The 22,597-nt window shown below is 34.7% G+C and overlaps 1 protein-coding gene across 6 annotated transcripts in view; it reads right to left on the minus strand.

The window, feature by feature from the left end:
• LOC145296946 (choline-phosphate cytidylyltransferase A-like) overlaps positions 1-22,597 on the minus strand; it is a 241,808-nt gene that overhangs the window by 153,428 nt on the left and 65,783 nt on the right. For all 6 annotated transcript variants that reach the window (XM_080143162.1, XM_080143157.1, XM_080143159.1 and 3 more), the window contains exon 2: positions 6,290-6,371. The gene's annotated coding sequence lies outside the window, so the exon portion shown is untranslated. The remainder of the gene's footprint in view (positions 1-6,289; positions 6,372-22,597) is intronic.

The raw sequence follows: 22,597 nt of genomic DNA on the forward strand, positions 1-22,597 counted from the left end.
CCAAAGCCATACCTCAGTCAACAGGGAACAAGCCACCTAAACAATGACCCAGACTCAAATGGGATCTGAAAAGCCAGCATCCTAGAGGAAGAGTACTCTGGCCTACAAAAACTACCTGAGCAGCCCCGTTGGCATTCCCAGTAGGTTCGCCTCAGGCGATTAGCAATAAACTAACCCTTTCTTCAAGAGAAAAAGCAAAGCCTAGGAAGGTGGACCTCCAAGAACTGCACAGGACAAAAGTCATAACTCAGTTAACAAGGAACAAGACACCTAAACAATGACAATGTTAGTTTTGGTGCCAAGGGAGGAGAATCCAAAAAGAATTCTTCACCCAATTGATTGTGGGTCATTTATAGGTTCCAAATTTACTTGAAAGAATTACATTAAATTTTCCATGACATAATTGTGTCAAAGAGGGTTGTGAAAATGTTGATACTACTACTACATCTACCAATAAACACTTACAAACTCCAAAAGTGTTGGGTAAAATAGCATCAGATTTGCTGAATAAGATTTGTCCATGAATGTAGCCGTCACTGCCTACGCCGCATCCATTGTGTCCACTGGCAGCAGTTTATCCCCAACAGTACAATTTGTACTCACTGTAAGAACTACTCCCTTCAAAAATCTCTCAGTCAACAGGGAACAAGCCACCTAAACAATGACCTAGACTATTAGTTTCGGTGCCAAAGGAGGAGAATCCAAAAAACCCAATTGATTGTGAGTCATAGGTTCCAAATTTACTTGATAGAATTACATTAAATTTTCCATGACATAATTGGGTAAAATAGCATCAGATTTGCTGAATAAGATTTGTCCATGAATGTAACCATCACTGCTTACGTCGCATCTATGTGTCCACTGGCAACAGTTTATCCCCAACAGTACAATTCGCACTCACTGTAAGATTCACTCATTGCGACGATGGGCAACGCAAAACCTGTCTCAGGACAGTGAAGCAGGATGTTGAACTGATTCTGGGCCCTTGCTTTTTTGGGGTTCATTGCGGGAACCGTGAATGGTGTACTCTCACAACAGAAATAACTTTGGATCGTTGAGACTGGTTAACCAGTGATCAGGACGTGGTAACCATGATGATGAATGTAAGGTTGCTAACATCACATTGCAACCGTGCTGACCGCACTCGCTGCGATGCAAACTAACACGCATATAAGCTTTCCATACATAAAACTCATCTTGTTAAGACATTTAGGAACTGCAAATATTTGTCGACATTATCACAGGTGCTACGCTCTAGTTGCTCCATGTTCTTGCAGCCAAACTGGATTATTTATATATTTTATTAATTTGGGGAGAGGGGGATCCTTTGAGATGCACCGTCATAATTTGTGTCTCCATTTCATTTACGAACTGTTATCTTCATCTTCATAGTTGTTGTTTCAGCACGTTTTGGCAAACTCATCCTCTGGCCTTCTTCAGGTGGTAAACCATGACGGGATAAGAATGCTGAATCTTGTAACTATTCCAGTAATTCCAGGTGAGCATTGTCTGAAGACAGCGATTTCAATCCTACCCAAAGCAGGCCAGAGGATTAGTTGGCCAAAACGTGGTGAGACAACAATAACTATGAAAGGCAGTAATTACTAGGGATACAGTTACAAAACTCAGCATATCGCGTCATGCTTAATAAGAGTTCAAAATAGACTTTGTAGCCTAGTGGAGGATGCCCTTTTCTCTTCCCTGTAACCTCTTTTTTACAGAAGAAACGTTGCGAGCCTGTCTCTGCTTCATCGTTATTTTCATGGCAAGTGCTCGTCTAAGCTCCAATTTATGGGGGACCATCACCAAACTTCCACGAGAGATACTCGTCCAATTGTAAACACTATCAATAATTTACCTCACCTTTTATCCGTGCCTAAATCTAAATGTAGATTCCATGAACAAAGTTTCTTTCTTAGAACTGCACACCTGTGGAACTCTCTTGCATTTACCTGCTCTCCAGCTGACTATAATATAGTCGTCTTCAAGTCCAACGTAAACAAGTTCTTGATGAACCGTTCCCCTTAAGTAATCCAATTTACCAAATTTTCACGACTAACAATCACTACATCATTGTTCCATTGACCACTGTATGTTTACTAACCCTTATCCTCGAGTGGCCTCTGAGCCTTGATAAGTGGTCATTCCTTTGTAAAAAAAAAAAAAAAAAAAAAAAAATCACCTAAAGAAGGTCAGAGGATGAGTTGGTCAAAACGTGAGTAAAATAATCTTGGTTTGAATGGATGAATAACACGTACAGAAATATGTTTGCAAGTTGAAATACAAAATGTTCATTTCAACTTGCTGGCATATTTCAGTTACTTGTGTGCATGCGCAAATTCATTCATAGGTTTAATTTTAAATCATTCTTATCTATCTGTCGATAGCTCACACAGTAAGGAATATGCCTTTAGCACTAAAAGTAATTTCTTTTTAAACTTTTGAAATCAGTACTATATATTAGATACAATATAATATTCAACAGAGAATTGGCTCTGTAATAATAAATATGGAGTCTGCATGAATTAAAATATATTTAAATATTTTATAACCGGGCATGGCCAAGTGCCCCTCGCTAGTATGCAATACATTAATCTACAAAGTATTTCTGAATGTGTCTGCCAATAAAAAGGTCGATAATCTTAAAAGCCATTGTTTTTCGTTTGAGTGAAATCATATTTCCAGCATTTTTGGTGAATAAAAAAAAATTAAAAAAAACAACAAAAAAAAAAAAACAGAATTGATGGCCGACAACAATGGAGATAAATTCAGATTTGAAGATTGGTTGAAAAAAAAAAAAAAAAAAAAGAAAAAAATATCTGTGCAACCATGGCAACAACCTCAAGTTAGTATCTTTGTTGTCAATATAAAAATAGAATCAATAACGGATTTTGCCATCGAGATGAAAGTTGATTTTGTTTTTAGCCAATTCTTCTTATCAAGGACATCGTTAACAATTTCAAAGACTTCTCGATTCAAAACTTTCATCGCCGTTAAAACACCTACGTAAAAGAAAGAAAAAGTTCTCATATATGTGTGTGTGTGTGTGTGTGTGTATGTGTAGTTGAGGTTTATTTGCCTCCCATGACATCGAGTTGTGGACAAGACTAGAAAGTCAAGAACACCAGCTCCCAACAAGGGTCACTGATCGGATATGAAAATAACCAAGAATCGATTCATCAGCAGTTTCTGGTAGGCACGCCTCAAATAAAATGTCACCCCTCACCTCCTATACACACTCACCTGAAAATGATGTAATGCCTGGGATAGTTCACCTCTCAGGACCGAGCCAGACCGTACTTCATTTCAATAAAGAGTCGGATGGTTCAAGTCCGTAACTAGGTTGCCAAAATGATGACAATGATGAGTCTCAGCTGGAACGACGACTGTCCAACCTGACGACAGTTACTTCATCTCTTCAGATAAGTTCAGGTATCATTGTTGATAGCCAGCATTGTACCAACGTTGCCAGAGGTCGTTTAGGTCGTATCTATTCGTCTCCTACAGCAGCAAGATGTAGCACAAAGCCAAAAGATAGGAAAAACACCAGCTTCCCTGAGAAGATACCCTGGTCATGTATAAAAATGGCTAAGAACAGTATATTCTGTTAGTGGCACCTTATTTAGTTAATTTAGTTATTTTATTATTATTAATATTTAATTTAGTTATTATTATCATCATTTAATTTAGTTAGTTAGAGTAGACAGGAAAAGAACAAAGTTAAATAGAAAAGATGGTAGAAAAGGATGGATTTTGGGGTGATAGAGGTTGCTATGAGGGGGCTTTTGAACCTTGTTCAGTAAACAGCAAAAGTAAATATTCTTTTTAAAATATTGACTAATTGAATATGATGCTTACATAAATATCTTTCAGACAATCAGAAGCACAGAAAATATACACCTCTGAAAGAAAAAAAAAAAAAAAAAAAAAAGAAAGCTATTCATATTATTTGGATTTTTCAGATTACTGTTCTCATCTTGAGTGTCATTTTTACAATGTTTTGATCGATGTAACCTCCGAGATGTATCTTGTTGAACTCAGGAATGTTTCTGTCAAACTCAGGAATCTGGATGGAATTTCAAACAAAACCTTTTATTTATTCCACAGGGGTAGCATGCTCTCATTCCATCAACCATGACTGGATAGAGCTCCCAAATAATTTGCAATTGTATTTTATAGTCGCTCACACGGAGAATTAAATTCTTTACAAAAGTGAAGAAGAAATATTCTTGTATGAATGTTAAAAAAATAACTTTCCATTCATCTTTCATATCAGATATTGGTTGACCTTGTAAAATGTTTTTGACTTGTGATGGGGGGGGAGACGAATGGATTCGCCAATCATTTTATAACTAATGGCTGTGCTAAACAACCAATCAAAACGTCGCAAAATTATTATAAAAATCGTCGAATTTTGGATTCAATCAGTTTGCCATTTGCTACATCACAGACCGCATTTAATTCTTCGCCGCCATCTTGGTTACTGATCTGAACTACGCCGCCATCTTGGTTACTGATCTGAACTACGCCGCCATCTTTGTTCAACATAATATCTCAGAACTTAAGAGGTTACCTACGCGATGGACCGCATTTGATTCTTGGTCGCCATCTTGGTTACTGATCTTAACTACGCCGCCATCTGTGTTCAACACAATGTCTCAAAACTTAACAGACCTGTACAACCCCCCCCCTTTTTTATTTTCGTCTTTTTGCGGATCATTAACTATTGGACACTAATCTACCAGATAATTATAAATAAATAAAAATTCCATATCTAAAAGATTTTTTAATGAGTGCTCAGTTTCTAATACAACTGAGCTAGTAAATTGATCCCCTATATTGGAATCAGTTGACGTTTGAATGGCAAAGTGCTTTTAAAAAAAAAGGCTAAATTCGAAAAATTGTGACCTTAAATCTGGAAATTCTAAAAGAAAAAAAAAAATTATGAATTTGGCCCTTTTCAAACGTCGACTGGTTCCAATATGGGGGATTGATTTACTAAAACGTTGTATTAGAAATTGAGCACCCCCTAAAAATCTTCAAATATTGAATTTTTTTTTTAAGGATAATCTAGAAAGATTAGTGTCCAATTGATAATAAGCTGCTGAAAAAATTAAGAAAAAAATAATGGAGAGGGCATCATGCAGGTCTACCTGGATGTTTTGTAATTTTTGTTCAAGACAATTCAAAACTATCTGACAAGTCCAAGAGAATCCAAAACTATCCAGACAGCTCCAATTTCATTGACTACTTACACTTAGATCTAAGAGAAGGAGCAACTTCTAGACTGCTCCACTTAGCCTTGATTTTCACCTTATAATGCTGAGGACTTCAACAAGAAGGCACCAAGTACAATTTTTGGAGTTTTTGGCATAAGAAATGAAGTTATTAAATCCGTACAGAACCATGCCGGTCCCTCTTGACAATCACTGACCACAACACACTGTTGCGGTTTTCTTTATCTTCTCTTCTCATTCTGGCCGTGTTGTCTTGGCGATCGCCCAGAGTGCGAGCAGTGATTTGCAATTAAATAAGACAAGATAAAACAACTCTATACATTATGTAGAAATCAGTTGTGCTCTGTGTCTGATAAAGGACCTCCAAATTTTATCTGCTGATAGCTTTCTGTCAAGGCATCTTTGATGGTCGGTTGATCATCTCATCTGTTAAAGCTCTATCTGCTCTCACCAGACTTTGACCTCCAAGCCGCCAAGTGTCATCAACTGTCCTAAACTGAAAATCGTTGTAAACTAACTCTAACTCCTAAATTTATTGACTCCAAATTGGAAATCCTATATGCGATCTTTCGTTCTAGTCATATCTGATTAATAGAAACCGACTACTTCCAGGGTTGCTTTATCAGCCATCTCTAGCTGACTAATCAGAAACTGACCACTGACGAGGTATCGTAAAAAAAAATAAAAAAAAATCAGACCCCCCCCACCACCACCACCACCAACCGTCTTTTTACCCATCTCATTTCCTATACTTTTTCTTTGCTCATGAATCATTTCCTTTCATTATTGGGGATTTCGCTTCTTTGTTATGTTCATAGTATCACACCAAATCACAAGCACTATTATAGAGATGAATAATGGCAGAGTTTTCTAATTTTTGTTTAGTTTACATATACAAAGTTGTATTAATACTATCTAGTTTGGATGAATTACCTCCCTTTGATATAATGCATGCATAGATAGTGACAAACATAATTATTATAAAAGTAACATGTAAGATTAAAAAAAAAAAAAAAAAAAAGGTTGAGTTAATGAAAAGAGATGTGACTTACCTTAATGTATTGGGGCATGCAGCCAAAATTCTAAGAATAAGGTAGAGATCTCTTGACAGATGATGCGAAATAATGGATATTCCTGTGAAGTAGACAGAATTTTTATTTAAATTTGGAAAACAAAAAGATTAAAAAAAAAGTTATCCTAAACTAAAATTTTATTTCCACCACTTGTGAACCCTACAGATTTATATACGTAAATAACCATTCATATTTCCACACGTCATGGCTTATCATTTGTAGCCATCTTAACTTTTTTTTTTTTAATAAGTAAAAACCTTTAATGCAGGCCATAAACCTCTGTAAAACATAAAATATGGGATCAAATTTATTTTGCAAACTAAATTAGCCTCTAAATTATGACTCTGCAAAACTTGTGAAAAATTTTAAAAATTTGCTGCTTTTGATCTAAAAGTCAATTTTCAAAGTGCATGATTAAAACTAAAAATGAAAAATCCTTACAAATGTAGTTTCATATTTATCATAAATAAAAATTCTAATGAAACCAATAATTATTATTTGTCATAAATGAAATTCTAATGAAACGAATAATTATTATTTGTCATAAATAAAATTCTAATGAAACCAATAATTATTATTTGTCATCAATAAAAATTCTAATGAAACCAATAATTATTATTTGTCATAAATAAAAATTCTAATGAAACCAATAATTATTTGTCATAAATAAAAATTCTAATGAAACCAATAATTATTTGTCATAAATAAAAATTCTAATGAAACCAATAATTATTATTTGTCATAAATAAAAATTCTAATGAAACCAATAATTATTATTTGTCATAAATAAAAATTCTAATGAAACCAATAATTATTATTTGTCATAAATAAAAATTCTAATGAAACCAATAATTATTATTTGTCATAAATAAAAATTCTAATGAAACCAATAATTATTATTTGTCATCAATAAAAATTCTAATGAAACCAATAATTATTATTTGTCATAAATAAAAATTCTAATGAAACCAATAATTATTATTTGTCATCAATAAAAATTCTAATGAAACCAATAATTATTATTTGTCATAAATAAAAATTCTAATGAAACCAATAATTATTATTTGTCATAAATAAAAATTCTAATGAAACCAATAATTATTATTTGTCATAAATAAAAATTCTAATGAAACCAATAATTATTATTTGTCATAAATAAAAATTCTAATGAAACCAATAATTATTATTTGTCATAAATAAAATTCTAATGAAACCAATAATTATTATTTGTCATAAATAAAAATTCTAATGAAACCAATAATTATTTGTCATAAATAAAAATTCTAATGAAACCAATAATTATTATTTGTCATAAATAAAAATTCTAATGAAACCAATAATTATTATTTGTCATCAATAAAAATTCTAATGAAACCAATAATTATTATTTGTCATAAATAAAAATTCTAATGAAACCAATAATTATTATTTGTCATAAATAAAAATTCTAATGAAACCAATAATTATTATTTGTCATAAATAAAAATTCTAATGAAACCAATAATTATTATTTGTCATAAATAAAAATTCTAATGAAACCAATAATTATTATTTGTCATAAATAAAAATTCTAATGAAACCAAACATCAAAAAACATTGTGCATGAATAACACAAAAGAAAAAACTAAAGAAAACCAAGATCACAGTGTTGTATCTGTTCTGATGCTGCACTTGACTTTTTTTTGTTCTCAGTTAGTGGAGGAGAAATCCTTCAAGACGATTTATATTTTTGTTCCTTCTTCCAGATTAAAAACCGACCTTGTGTCTAACTCTGCCCTCGTGGGGAGGCAAGTAAACAGAAACACAAAAGAAAAAACTTGATTCATATAAGATTCATTTCAACACTTACGGTTCTGAATTTTTTGAGATGAGGATTGATTGTTCATATTATTTTGATTCTTCGGACCACTATTCTCATCTTGAGCATTATTTGGTCAATGTAACCTACAACTTTCTTCAGGTGCAGCTTGTCAAAGTCTGAAATCTGCAAACAGAATGTCGTCAAACACAACGTTTTATTTAATTCATGAGCGTAGCATGCTCCGGTTTCGTCAGCCATGACTATGTAGAAATCCTAACTAATTACAATTGTATTTTGGATACCACCCACACTGAGGATTGAACCGTCAACCTTTTTTTTTTTATTTATTTTTTTTTTACAACACAGAAATCACCACTTTTCAAGGCCTGGAGGCCACTCGAGGATAAGGGTTAATGGATATGCATTAGTGAATGTGATTATAGCATAGTAAACATAAATCGTGGGAATTTTGTAAATTGGATTACTTAGGGGGACGGTTCATCAAGAACTTGTTTACATGGGACTTGAAGACAATCAGATTGCAGTAAGCTGGAAAGCAGGCAATAGGAAGAGTTCCACAGGCGTGAAATTCTATGAAAGATGCTTTGTTCATGGAATCTGCATTTAGGTTTAGGCACAGATAAAGAGTGTGGGAAATTATTGATAGTGGTTTTGGCTAGATAAGTGTTTTTCGTGAAATTTTGGTGAGGGGGGACCATAGATCGAAGCTCCAGAAGAATGTAATTTTGCAACTGAATTTTAGCAAGTATTTTATCTACCACACCACCAGTTCTTGCAGACTTCTTTCAGTCATAGCTGGTGGAATGAGAACATGCTACTCTCATGGATTAAATAAAGGATTCCATTCGAAATTCCATATAGATTCTAGAGTTCAACAAGATACACGTGAAGAAGGTTGGAGGTTACATCGACCAAAATGTTGTGCGAATAACACTCAAGATGAGAAAAGTAGTCCAAAGAGTCAAAATAATACAGGCATCAACTCTTCTTAATTTGATTCAAAATACATCAAAGATCAATTGTCTGTATTTTTTAGATGAGGAGGTTTTCATTTATTGAGATTGTCGGACTGACTTCCTCACATCTTGGTCGTTATAGTCACAACGTTTCGGCCGTTTTGCCCTTCGGCCTTCATCAGGTGTTTTGTATCGAACTGAGAATTGTCCTAGTGACATATGGCCGAGTGGTCCTGGACGTGGTATCAAAGTTTACAGTAACCCAAAGGTGCCGAGTTCAATCCTGAACGAAGGCAGTGAAAAGTAACATTCAAAACAGAGAATCAGCAACTATGTCCCAGAGCCTAGCTGGAGTCCGAACACGGTACTCCCGTAATAATAATAAAGGGTTGGGTTCGAGACTCCTAACAAACGGTTCCCCAGTTCGATACAAAATACATGATGAAGGCCGGAGGGAAAAACGGCCGAAACGTTGTGACTATAACAACCAAGATGAGGTAGTCAGTCCGACAATCTCAATAAATCAAAGATCAAGTACGATTTTTGTTTAATAGCAAATCAATAAAAAGACTAAGATTTGGCTCATATATAAAAACAGATGGAAATACAATTTGATAATAAGGCAACATATATTCCATACATTAAAGTGATCAAGTTGCTATGTTTTGTTAAAGGCAACTTAAAACTATATCAAGCTAACTGTTGATGAGCGTTTCTTTTTCTTTAAGATGGAACCATCCGTGTATGCATAGCTATCACGCTCACCAACAATTGTATAAAAAAAAAAAAATAATAATACATGAATAAAAATAGTAAACCAACACGATAGTCTGGAAAAAGAAAATAATAATGACAACAAAGAGAAAGAATTGTACATTTTATAAAGAGAAAAGATTACATTTTGTTTACGTCTAAATTTTATCAAAATAACCCCCCCCCCAAAAAAAAAAATAGACGGGATATAGTGCTGCAATATTTTTTTTTTTATATATATGAGGGTTTGATTAAAAAAAATTGGAAAGTACTACTTATAGACACTGGCGTTAGGAATCGATCACTCAAATGGATCCACGTTCTGCTAGCAACCAATCTGGTTTTGTATGTTGTCAAAGACTGTAAACGACCAAGTTCTCTGATCTTGAGCATATGGTACAATGGGGAAAGAGGTGGCTGGCTAATTTTAATACATCTAAAACCAAACTTCTATCTTTATATCATCAACACTGATCCCTATCTGGCATCAGTTGAAATGAATGGCTCTTGTCTTGAGGATGCTCCATGTTTTGACAAACTTCTGGTTCCTGATCTGAAATGGAACAAGTGCATCAAATCTGTTGCTAAAGTCGCTGGAAAAAAAATGGTGGGATCCTTCTACTGCTCCAGTAGATATCTCACTGCTGATGCAATTCTCTACCTATATAAAAGCTAGGTACATCCAAGGATGGAGTATTGTTGCCACTCTTTATCGGTGCCTAAACCTAAACGTAGATTTCATGAACAAAGCTTCTTTCTTAGAACTGCACACCTGTGGAACTGTTCCATTTGCCTGCTTTCCAGCTGACTATAATTTGGTTATCTTCAAGTTCAACGTAAACAAATTCTTGATGAACCGTTCCCCTTAAATAATCCAATCTACCAAATTTCCACTACTAACGTTTACTATGATATTCAGGCCTTGATAAGTGGAGACTCCTTTGTATAAAAAAAAGTATAGGGTAGTTATCTGGAATTATAAAATAAAAAGATGTAAAGAACACAACCAGATTTGTACTTTTAGTTGTTGGAAAGTTGTTCCATTTTTTATAAATTCCTTTGTTGAAGAAGAACAAACATGTTTGGTAAATTGTAAAAGAAAAAGAAAATCTTTCGCTTCTTTCATATTTCTTACAACTGTATAATAAGTTTCTGAATTTTTGAGATGAGGATTGATAATTTGCATTGTTCGAACTACTGCTCTCATCTTGGTTGTTATTCTCACAGCGTTTCGTCTGATGTAACCTCCGACCTTCTTCAGGTGTATCTTGTCGAATTCAGAAATCTGTGGTTGGTCATCGAAATGATTCTGAAGTTTGTATAAATTTGTATTGTTCTTATATTATTGATGAATGGTGAAAAAGAAAAAAGTGTTTTTTTTTTTTTTTCCTTTTTCTAACCAACCTAAGTCGGCAGAATTCAGATTGTATGATGTTCTTTTGAAATGGAAAGAGTATACAGTCTTCATTTTTTTTTTTTTTTTTTGTAAATACGGGTTCATAGCAATTTTTAAAAATTACATACCGATAGCATCCATTGTGAAGAAACACTTGAAGAAGGTCGGAGGTTACATCAGCCGAAACGCTGTGAGAATAACAATCAAGATGAAAACAGGGTCTGAACAAATACAAATAAGGAATCCTCATCTCAAAAATTCAAAAATATTTTAACAAATTGCTGTGAACCCGAATTTAACGAAGAAAAATAAATATAAATAAAATAAATAAATAAAAATGAGAAAAAACTTTACGCTCTCCATTTTAAAAGAACACAATTTTAATTCTAAAATCCACGCTTGGTTAGAAAAAAAAAAAAATTAAAAAAAATAAAATCAAACATCTTTCTTTTCCATCATTCACTAATAACATCCATCGCGAAGATACACCTACAGAAGATCGGAGGTTACATCGGCCGAAACATTGTGAGAATAAGAACCAAGATGAGAACAGTAGTCCGGACAACACAAATAATAAAAATTGTATAATACATTTTTTTATTTTATTTTTTCACAACTATCTGGTCCATAGAAATTGCATACCTATATAATTGGAATGCATCATCTAAGAGATTATCTTTTGTCTCAATGGTTCCTAGTCTTTTGTGTAAACCCATACATCAGTCTGTACTTCCTCTCTCACCAGGGTTCTTTGTCAATCTCTTTTTTTCTGCGACGCCATTTGACTTGCTTTAATCAAAGTTTTGTTGAATCGTCCTCTTAAATAATCAAATTCTGCCCAGTTTCAATTATCATTTACTAATCATCACTGCATTGTTTCACTGCCCACCTCAAACTCACTAACCTTTATCCTCGAGTGACTTTTAAGCCTTGATAAATAGTAATTCATTAATTAATCTATACAAAAGCGAAAATGTATGTATGTATGTATGTGTGTATGTTTGTGTGCCTGCTAAAAACTTTTGACAGACACGACGAAAATTCGCAAACTCGGTATCATATCAAAGCCCTTCGCTCGAAAAATATTGAAAAATTGGCCAAAAACGTTCATTTTTTCACCCCGGAATCAACAATTTTCGACAAGGGGGGAGGGGTCAACAAAAACAGTCTTCTCGTGACGACAAGCGGTTCTATGCATGCGTCAGATGACGTCATGACCTGATTTACTTTAAATAGTTGAAAAACTGAACAAATTTCATGTACGTCGTGTTAGCTCAGTCGATTAGCGCGTTGGTTCATTATCTAAACGTTTTGGGTTCGAATCGTGGTGTGAGATGTCTTTTTTTCTTTCGATTTTTTAAATTTAAATATTGAACCAGTGTTATTTAAGCCATTTTTCACTTAACGTTTGTTTTTCTGTTTTTTTTTTTACTTCGCTTATCCACCCCCAACCACACACCCAAAAACACCCGGGTACTCACCAATTTTTTAAATTTTAATATCGAAACAGGCTTATTTAAGCCATTTTTCACATGTTCGTTTTTCTGTTTTCATCGTTCGTTTGCCTTACGTTAGTAATCATTTGACCTGCTTCGCACTGCTCTGTGACATTGCGTCTCAGTGGAGATGCAGTTTGAAAAATAAAAAAAGTGAGGACAGACAGTGAGGTTTATAAATTACTTTTTTTTTTAATTTCCTATTACATAGTATTGAATCAAGATGCTTTCGTGCATGATTTTTACATTCAAACTATTCTTTTATTATGTACAGGATGGAACCATGAAATTGTTGCCCTAGAAAATACATGACATTTCCATTTGATGAAAACCAGTTTTTTTGTTGTTTTTTTTTTTTTGTTGCAGACTATCTACTAGTTGGCCAGCATGTACAAATTCCAAGTGTGATAGGAGCCTTCTATCATGTCTGAAAGTGACACAATGTTCAATGAGTGAGATCGGAGATGTGCCACTGTACAACTCATGCTCTCTACTGATCCAAGTTATGACAACAGGACCATTGCCAGCACCCTCAAAATGCATCGCTGGATTGCTACAAATATCGTTAGTAGTGGAAATTTGGTAAATTGGATTACTTAAGGGGACGGTTCATCAAAAACTTGTTTACATTGGACTTGAAGACCATATTGTAGTCAGCTGGAAGAGAGAAACGGAACAGAGTTCCACAGGCATGCAGTTCTAACAAAGAAGCTTTGTTCATGGAATCTACACTTTGCTGCGGTGAACAGCAAATAAATCTACCCCATTATAGTAAAAAATATTGTAATAGCAGACCTTCTACTCATTGGCCAGTTGTGTACAAATCCCAAGAGTGATAGGAGCCTTCTATCATGTCTGAAAGTGACACAATGTTCAACGAGCGAGATTGGAGATGCGCCTCTGTACAACTCATGCTCTCTACTGATCCAAGTTATGACAAGATCATTGCTAGCACACTTCAAATGCATTACTGGATTGCCATGAATAACAGAGACATGTCCAGGGTGATGAAAACGAAGTTTCCGGCCACGGTTATGGTCTTTGGTGTGGTTTCAAGTGAGGGCCACATCATGCCACCTCACATCTTTGAAGTCGGCTTGAAAGTCAACACCAAAGTGTACCTGGATGTGCTGAAGAGTGTGGTGCTCCCCTGATGCAATCAGGTGGCCACTGGCAGACCCTGGGTATGATAGCAGGACTCGGCACTAGCCTGTAAGTCCAAAGAAACAGTTGACAAACGAATAAAAATCTGACGGTCCTCATGTAGCAATTTGCTAATTTTGACCCCTTAGCAGCTCTTTTTTCTGGATGAATACAGAATAAAAGTTTTCCACATGTCTGATTATTCTATAAAAAGTCGTTGAGTATATAGGTTGAGAAGTGTTCTCACCCACGCACATTGTCACTTATATATAATTATTTACTATAATAATTAAATACCTACAGACACTAGTGTTTCATCCTTTTGGGAATCTTCAGTGCAGGGTGTCACAATTAACACCAGTCGATAGATTCGAATCCAGCAACACAAGCCATCTATGGCTTGATTAGCAAAGACCGTATCCATTCGGCTACCATTAACCATGTGAAATAATGTTGAAATTAAACATTTTAATTTTTTAAATGTTCTTTACGTCAGTCAGACAATGATTTAATCGTTATACGATGATCTATGCATAATATATATATTACACACATTTTATATATATATATATATATATATATATATATATATATATATATATATATATATAGTGTGGGTGTGTGTGTGTGTGTGTTGCATCCTTTTGTGTTCACTGGCAGCAGTTCATCTCACATGCCATTGTTCGTTCTTACTGTAATATATTCTCTCTTCAGTAAGATATTTCTGATTCAGTGACATTCTTCATCTCAAAGATTTCATCCACAAAGTCATTGAATCACCTCCTCTCCCCACCGGGTTGGAAAAGACGATGTGTAGGTCAACTGAAAATCTGGTTCAGAACAGTGAAAGATGATATAAAGTTGATCCTGGGCCTTAGCCTCCACGGAGGTTCATTGCCGAAACTGTGATTGGCTAACTTATTTCTCCTACTGTCATTCTAGTCTTAGTCAGTAAGTTTAAAAAATGCTTGCTAGAAATGACGTCATGACGTTGACAAACAAAATCAGACTTTTAGAATAATATATATATTAAACAAATAAATTCACGTAAATATATAATTTACAATCTTAAATTTGTGTTCTTCTATAACAAGCTCTATTTCTTATCTTGGTTGTAGTGAGCTTTATTTGTTTGCGATTACTATATAAATATTAATATTTACTTGGAGTTTACAGCAGCTTTTGGCTTGTAAACTTAAATTTTTACTTTTAGATTATATATATATATATATATATATATATATATATATATATATATATATACGAGCAAACAATTAATAAAACATGTTAAAAAACACTTTGAAATGAGTTAAAGACATATTTAATCTGAAAAGGAAACACTAGATAAGTGGATAGTCCTTAATCCGCGGAGTTTCGAAGAAATACTTTCCTTCTCACCAGAGGGGGTAGGAATTAGCAAAATGCGGGATCGGATTTTGCATGCAAAAGTATTTGTTGAAACAAATAAGTCAAAGATCTTACTTGATAACAAAAAAGTGAAGCAGAGGGAATATGGTGAAGAAAAAGGTGATTACACGTGAATGGATAGTCTGGTGGAAGATAAATAATCCAGTGATGGTAAAATCCAAATATATAACTTCAAGAAAGTTTTGTTTTATATATATATATATATATATATATATATATATATACACACACACACACACACACACACACATACAGGGAAACCCAACATTGTCAGGGATTGAATGAGGACCAACAAATGTTGTTCCAAACTTCCAATACCTTTATTGTCATTGAAATTGGTGAAATCACCCATTTTTCAATTAAAATTGATTGATTGCCTGTTCTCTAGTCGGGGACCCAACATGGTGCACCAAGAGGAAGCTTCACGTGCCTCTTCAGTGATTTATAAATTGTAATTGACATTGCACTGCAGAGAGCCTAATATTTATTTATAAAATTATTTTTATATCATGGCTGGAATTAAATTTTAAAATGCAAAAGTATCATGGTCCAGTTATGCTCCAAACAGAAACATTCATCCTTGTTTAATTTTATACGTCAGGCCCATCTGATAAAACCTCTCAAATGCACTGGTGATGTTAGGCTGTATAAAAGTGTAAAATTTGGTCCAAACTGAACTGTTCCATTTTAATAAGATTTTTTTCGAATTTTCATACTGATAAAATGTATTCTAACATAATACCTATCTAAGAGCATTCCCAGGCACAAAGTACATTTGTATAAAATTTCATAAAAAATAGCCCAGTTGTTTTAGAGTTTTTTTAATTTTTTTTTTAGAACATTTTCACCCCAAACAAGGCAGATCGCCACTTTGATGTAGGGGGGCTACTATCAGGGACATAAGTTACAGGGGTACTATGTAGGGAGTTGGGCAGTAAGATGTCGGTTCACGTTACACTTCAACTTCTGCATGTCAGTACAGTTGGGGAAGCAGGGTCCCGGAAGGGAGTTCCAAAGTCTAGCGGTTCTGGGGAAGAAACTACTGGAGTAGAAGGCTCTCTTACATCTAGGGATCTCTACTGTGAAAGGGTGGGATTTAGCTGCTTGTCGGGTCTGTCGGGGGTATTTACATCGAGGGGGTACAAGTGCTTGCAGTTCGTCAGAGCATTCACCGTTAAAGTACTTGTAGAACAGGCAGAGGGATGCAACATTTTGTCGATGGGACAGAGGCTAAAGCTTAGATGACTGTTCAGGACCTATCAGGTTGGCGACTCTCTTTTGGACCTTGTCCAAGAGCGAGAGACTAGTAGCAGATGCACCAGCTCAAATATGGCAACAATACTCCATACATGGGCGAATGGTGGCCTTATAGAGGTACAGGATACTTCCGGGCGTTAGTAGCTTTCTAGCACGGTAGAGAAAACCTACCTTCTTCATAGCGGTCCTGGCAATACTGTCAATGTAATTGTTCCAACTCATGTTTCCTGTGAACGTTAGGCCGAGCAGTTTAAAAGATGTACTTTCAGATAAGGAGTCTTTGGCCATTGCTATTGGTGGTAGAGAAGGTTTCTTGTAATTATTAAAGGAAACCAGTTTAATCTTGGCAGCATTGAATGTGACCATCCATTTTTGTCCACATTCCACTACAGATCGGAGGTCATCCTCTAGTGTTTGTTTTCCTGTCGTGTCTGTTATAGAGCATGGTGTCATCAGCATATATATACCCATCTCACAAACAATTTCGTCAGGGAGGTCATTTCTGAATATTAGGAATAATAGACGTCCAAGGATAGACCCCTGAGGCACTCCCACATTTATATCATATTGTTTAGATGTACGACCATTGAGGACAACCTGGATTTTTCTCTTATCTAAGAAGGATTTAATTATGTTAAGTATTTTTTCAGTGATACCGTATGATCTGATTTTCCTGAGAAGACCTTCATGCCATACCCTGTCAAAAGCCTTAGATATATCTAGAGCTACCACTCCCCTGATTTGTCCAGTGAATGGTATATACATTCAGAGATTACAGTTAAGATGTCTGCTGTGGAACGGGCTTGCCTAAATCCATATTGTTGGTTGGTCAGAAGTTTATCTGTAAGGTGATGGACCAGAGCCTGGTTAATTATGGACTCAAATATTTTATTGCAAAAACTGGGAGGAGGCTAATGGGGCGGTAATTTACTGGGTCGGTTCTTTCGCCAGAATTCTTGAAAACTGGTACCACAGAAGCAGTTTTCCAGCAGGCAGGAAAGCAAGATTCATTAAGGCATTTGTTGTAAAGTTTGGAGAGGACTGGAGCTACTTCGGCGGAGCATTTTTTAATAGCACAGCCGGGATGAGATCAGGTCCACATGCTTTTGCAGTGTCAAGATTTTTTATGATAGCGTGCACCTGAGAAAGAGTGATTTTCAGATCGTCTAGTGTGGCATCTGTCTGCAAAGGAAATTCAGGGAGGGGGTGGTTAGCAGGGTCCAGTACAGAGTTGGAGGCAAACTGACTGGCAAGCATATTAGCTTTCTCGGTTGCTGAGCAAACAAGCTCATGATTGTTGGTTAGTGAGGCAATAGTTGATTGCCCATTATTTACTACACTGTTATAGATTTTCTAGAAGTCACAGGTTCCTAATTTCTGTGCTTCGATGCGTTTTTTGGTGGTTTCAGTAAATTCTCTCTCTTAGCTGTGGCTATTTCTTTCTTACAGTTACTTCTGGCTTCTATATACTTCTGTCTGTTTGAACTGGATTTATGTCGGTTAAATCTGTGGTATGCATGTCGCCTTTGTGCAATGGCAGCTGCACAAGTAGAAGTAAACCATTGGGGAGAGTGGGGCTTGCTATAAAAATTGATAGGAAACAAATTCACACACCCACACAAAAAAGTACCTTTTATATATAACTGAGATGTGTATCAGTCACAAAGTTAACTAATTTGCATATTGGTTTTGAAAAAATGACATTTTATTAATTAACTATTGTTTTCGTTTTTAATTCAATGATTGTTACAAATCTGAATAAAAAAAAGATCATATTCAATCCAAACAAGACAAATTGCCACAGAGACGTAAGGGACTACTGTGAATTAGAGGCCATATCTACAGTGATACTAAGTAGGGAGTTGAGCAGCAAGATGTTTGCTAACATTACATTTAAATTTCTACATGTTAGTTCAGTTGAGGGAAGCAGGTATTTAAATGTACATTTCTTTAGAGGGACCTACTTGATTTTTTTTTTTTTTTATATAAGTTAAAAATTTGATTCAAGACAGCAGACTTCTTTTTAACAAGTAACACATTTGGTTTATTTCTATTATTAAACTAAAATTTAACGTTTGTTTCCCTAAGATTTTTTCCCCTATATATATATCTTAATCATGCAAAATACATGCTAAAATATTCCTTAGTTTGGGATTGAAAAAAAAAATTATATTTTAATTGCCATAAATTTTAATCTCAACAACTGACCCATGTCTTTTCAATTGTGTCTTATTCCCCGCCCCCTCACTATTGATTTATACTCTTTCTTTCTCGTTCTCACTCGACTAGGTCAAATTTTTTAGTGTGTGTGTGTATAATATGTTTGTATGTGTACACAGCTTTATCTCATCAAAGGTTAAAGCAACATTATGAATAAATTAGCAAAATTAATTCGGATTTTGTGTATTAAATCTTTCAAATCCATAAAAATCATAGAAAATGGTTTCTAATATCCAACATTAAGGCTTCTTGCCTTTGTACAAAAGGATTTAAGCGGATTATTTGTCAAGGTCAAATTTTTTCAAAATAATTAAAGCCAAGGGTCTCTCAAACACCCACATCCAGGTACAAACCAACTAGTTGATAGATCTAAAAGAAAACAACTTTGACAGAAAATTGCTGATTCATTCCATTAGTAAGAGTTATCTGCCCTTGAAACTTTTTTTTTTTTTTTTTTTTTTTTACTAAATGAGTCATCACTTATCAAGGCCAAAACTCGCTGACAAAGGTTAATGAGATTGCTGTTTAGTTAGATTAACCATTTACCACTAGAATTTTTTTATGCAATAAATATATTTCTTTTAATCATGAAAACCACACGTGATAGAACGCAACTGACGCACGAACATAAACAAAACCCCCATTCACTAGTCACTAATGTCCTAGTGACATATGGCCTAGACGTTGTATCAAAGTTTACAGTAACCCAAAGGTGCTGAGTTCAATCCTGAACGAAAGCAGTGAAAAGTAACATTCAAAACAGAGAATCAGCAACTATGTCCCAGAGCTTAGTTGGAGTCTGAACACGGTACTCCCGTAATAATAATAAAGGGTTGGGTTCGATACAAAACACCTGATGAAGGCCGGAGGGCAACACGGCTGAAACGTGACTATAACAACCAAGATGAGGAAGTCAGTCCAACAATCTCAATAAATGAAAACACCTCATCTCAAAAATGCAGACAATTACTACCCCCATTCACTTGTTGAATTATGCATAGACCTGTACTTTTAAAATGAGTTGGGCTGACAAGCCATTAGAGTAAGAAATATATATATATATATATATATTTTTTTTTTTTTTTTGAAAAGCGACTTGAAAGTACAATTTGGTAGTTAAGAGAATGGTTTCTGACAAGTATTTGTTGACAGTGGATTTGAAGATGATCACGTTGTAATCTGCAGGGAAGCAATATTGTTGTAATGTGTTCCACAGATGGGAAGTTTTTGGCAAGAAACTTAAGGGTAACTGTTTGATACAGGACACACAAAGAAAGGAAAATTCATTTTAGTTGTTGTAGATTTTTTTTTTTCTTTTATGGCATATCAACCCATTTCAGATTATTTAATGCAGAATCCAGTTATTTTGGGAAAAAAAAAATATTATGCTTCAAGTTCTTTATATCCTTAAATATTTATTCATGGTGGTTTTTTTTTTGTTTTTTTTTTGTAGAGAAAATAAGAAATAATTTTTTTTACAAAACATGATTGAGTTTGAAATAATTTTTTTTTACAGAACATGATTGAGTTTGGCAAAGGGAAATGAAAAAACCCATCAATGTTTAGTGTAATTAAGTCATGAAGCTGATATCTTTTGGCAGTCTGATCTAGTAGCACCAGAGCTGTTGTAGGTAAACGAGATCTCGTTGTCAATATCTTACAAAGAAGAACCAGATATTAGAGTTCACTCAATCATATCATTATTTTCATGGCAGGTGCTCGTCTGAACTCAAATCCCTGGTCCCCCCTCGCCAATCTTTCACGAAAAACACCCGTCTAGCTGAATCCACTGTGAAAAATTTCCCCCACTCTATATCTGTGCCTAAATCAAAACGCGGATTCCATGAACAAAGCTTCTTTCTTAGAACTGCACGCCTGTGGAACTCTGTTCCGTCTGCCTGCTTCCCTCCGGACTACAACTTGGATGTCTTCAAGTCCAATGTTAACAAATTCCTAATGAACCGCCCCCCCCCTAATTAAACACTTCATCAAATCTCCACACTAACGTAATGTACTTGCAATAACCCTTATCCCTGAGTGGCTTCCGGGCCTTGATAAGTGGTGATCACTGTGTAAAAAAAAAAAAAAAAAAAAATATTCCATAGAAATAATGATAGAGCAGAGAATGACTAGCAACGCCTCTTCTTGCCCAAGAAAGGGGCTGTAGAAAACAAAAGATCATATTGCAAAGTCAATAATATTATACTCCATCAAGGCAAGAAAGTGTGTTGTGAGTGGCACCTCTAAAGATGTGGCAGTAATACTCCGTCTTAGGATGTACCTCACTCTTATCAAGGATAAATAAAATAAATAAAGGATTGCATCAGGTGTTGGGTAATTTTTTTTTGCAACAGTTTCGATGTGAAGAATGTCTAGATTGATGTGCCGATAAAAAGAGCCTTCAAAGTCTTTCGGATGCCTAACTCCAAAACATTTCATGATTGTTGAAATTTCTGAAGATTCTACACTACAAAATTACCTCCCTCAACTCTTTGTTTAAAATGCAGTGTTGCCCAGGAGAAAAAACTTTTTTGCGTTTTGTAATCATGTTGTATACTTGACAGCATAGATGGTTTTGCTGGGTACCAAAACAATAATACAGTATCATATCTGTTAAGTGATATACAATAGTGAATCAAAAGTGCTCAATATCCTAGACAGAGTAGGTGTGCTTAAACCCGGCGTTGCCCAGGAAAAAAAAAACTGTCTTTTTCTACTATGTCATTTACTATACAAAATAACCAGCCATATAAAAAAAAATGTTAGCCATAGAATTGTTAATAAAATTCACAATTCTTTCTGCAATCCAACCATATTAAATACAAATAAACTTCAGTGTACACTTGACTTGTCCACCAAACTTCAGTCATGCATACCCAACATTTTAATTTACTACACTATCACCTTACATTCATTAACCCTTATCCTCGAGTGGCTTGTAAAGTTTGAGAAAGTCTGTTTGTAAGGAGCTGCGCGTTGTATCTGGCGATTGTATTTTGAAATGTTTGAACTGTGTGCCGACAAAGAGAGAATAACGTCAATAACTTTACAACATGGCAAGGAAGAAGAAAAGGAAAAAAAAAGAAAGAAAACAACACACTGAAGATGGAGTATACCTCTGAAATATATTTGTTATAAATTTCAAACAAGTAAAATATTTGTTTATTTTCCTAATATTACGTTGTGATTTGGCTTTCAAGCGCACTTGATGCATATTTTATTTTATTCAAATTAAAACAACGTTTCTATATGAACTCTCATTCTTGACACACTCACACACACACATACACATATGTACATACATACGATAGGATGGGCAATAGATGGAAACAAACTGGCTACCAACTACTACGAAATTCAAGTAATTACTGGACTGCAAGGCAAGTGTATTAAATCTAAAAATGTAGATAAATCCCGCTTGAAACTTTATATAATAAATGCTGTTTATAAAAAAATTAACTAGACAGGTCGTATTCGTGGACTGTAAAACTTTTGTAATATTGTTTTTTTTCTATGCGCTGATGAAGCCCCCAAGTTGTGCAAATTATAATTTGATAAACGGTCATATTCTTATATCCCAACATCGTGACTGAAACAATTGTATGCAATGTTGTGACCAATAAAAGTAAAACTTTCCAGAAATTAATAAATTCTGGTGTGCCTAATGTACGTTCGAAAAGTAATGCCTCCTTTTTTTTTATGTCCATCTAATGGATCAGAGAGGATTCCAAATTGCACTGTAATGATGATTGAACTTATGAATTCATGGCTGTTTCAGATATTGACGATCAGAGATTATAAGAAAGCAACCCGTCA

The sequence above is a fragment of the Euprymna scolopes genome, chromosome 17 (assembly GCF_053919585.1).
Source record: "Euprymna scolopes isolate OS-2025 chromosome 17, ASM5391958v1, whole genome shotgun sequence".
Taxonomy (NCBI): Eukaryota; Metazoa; Mollusca; class Cephalopoda; order Sepiida; family Sepiolidae; genus Euprymna; species Euprymna scolopes.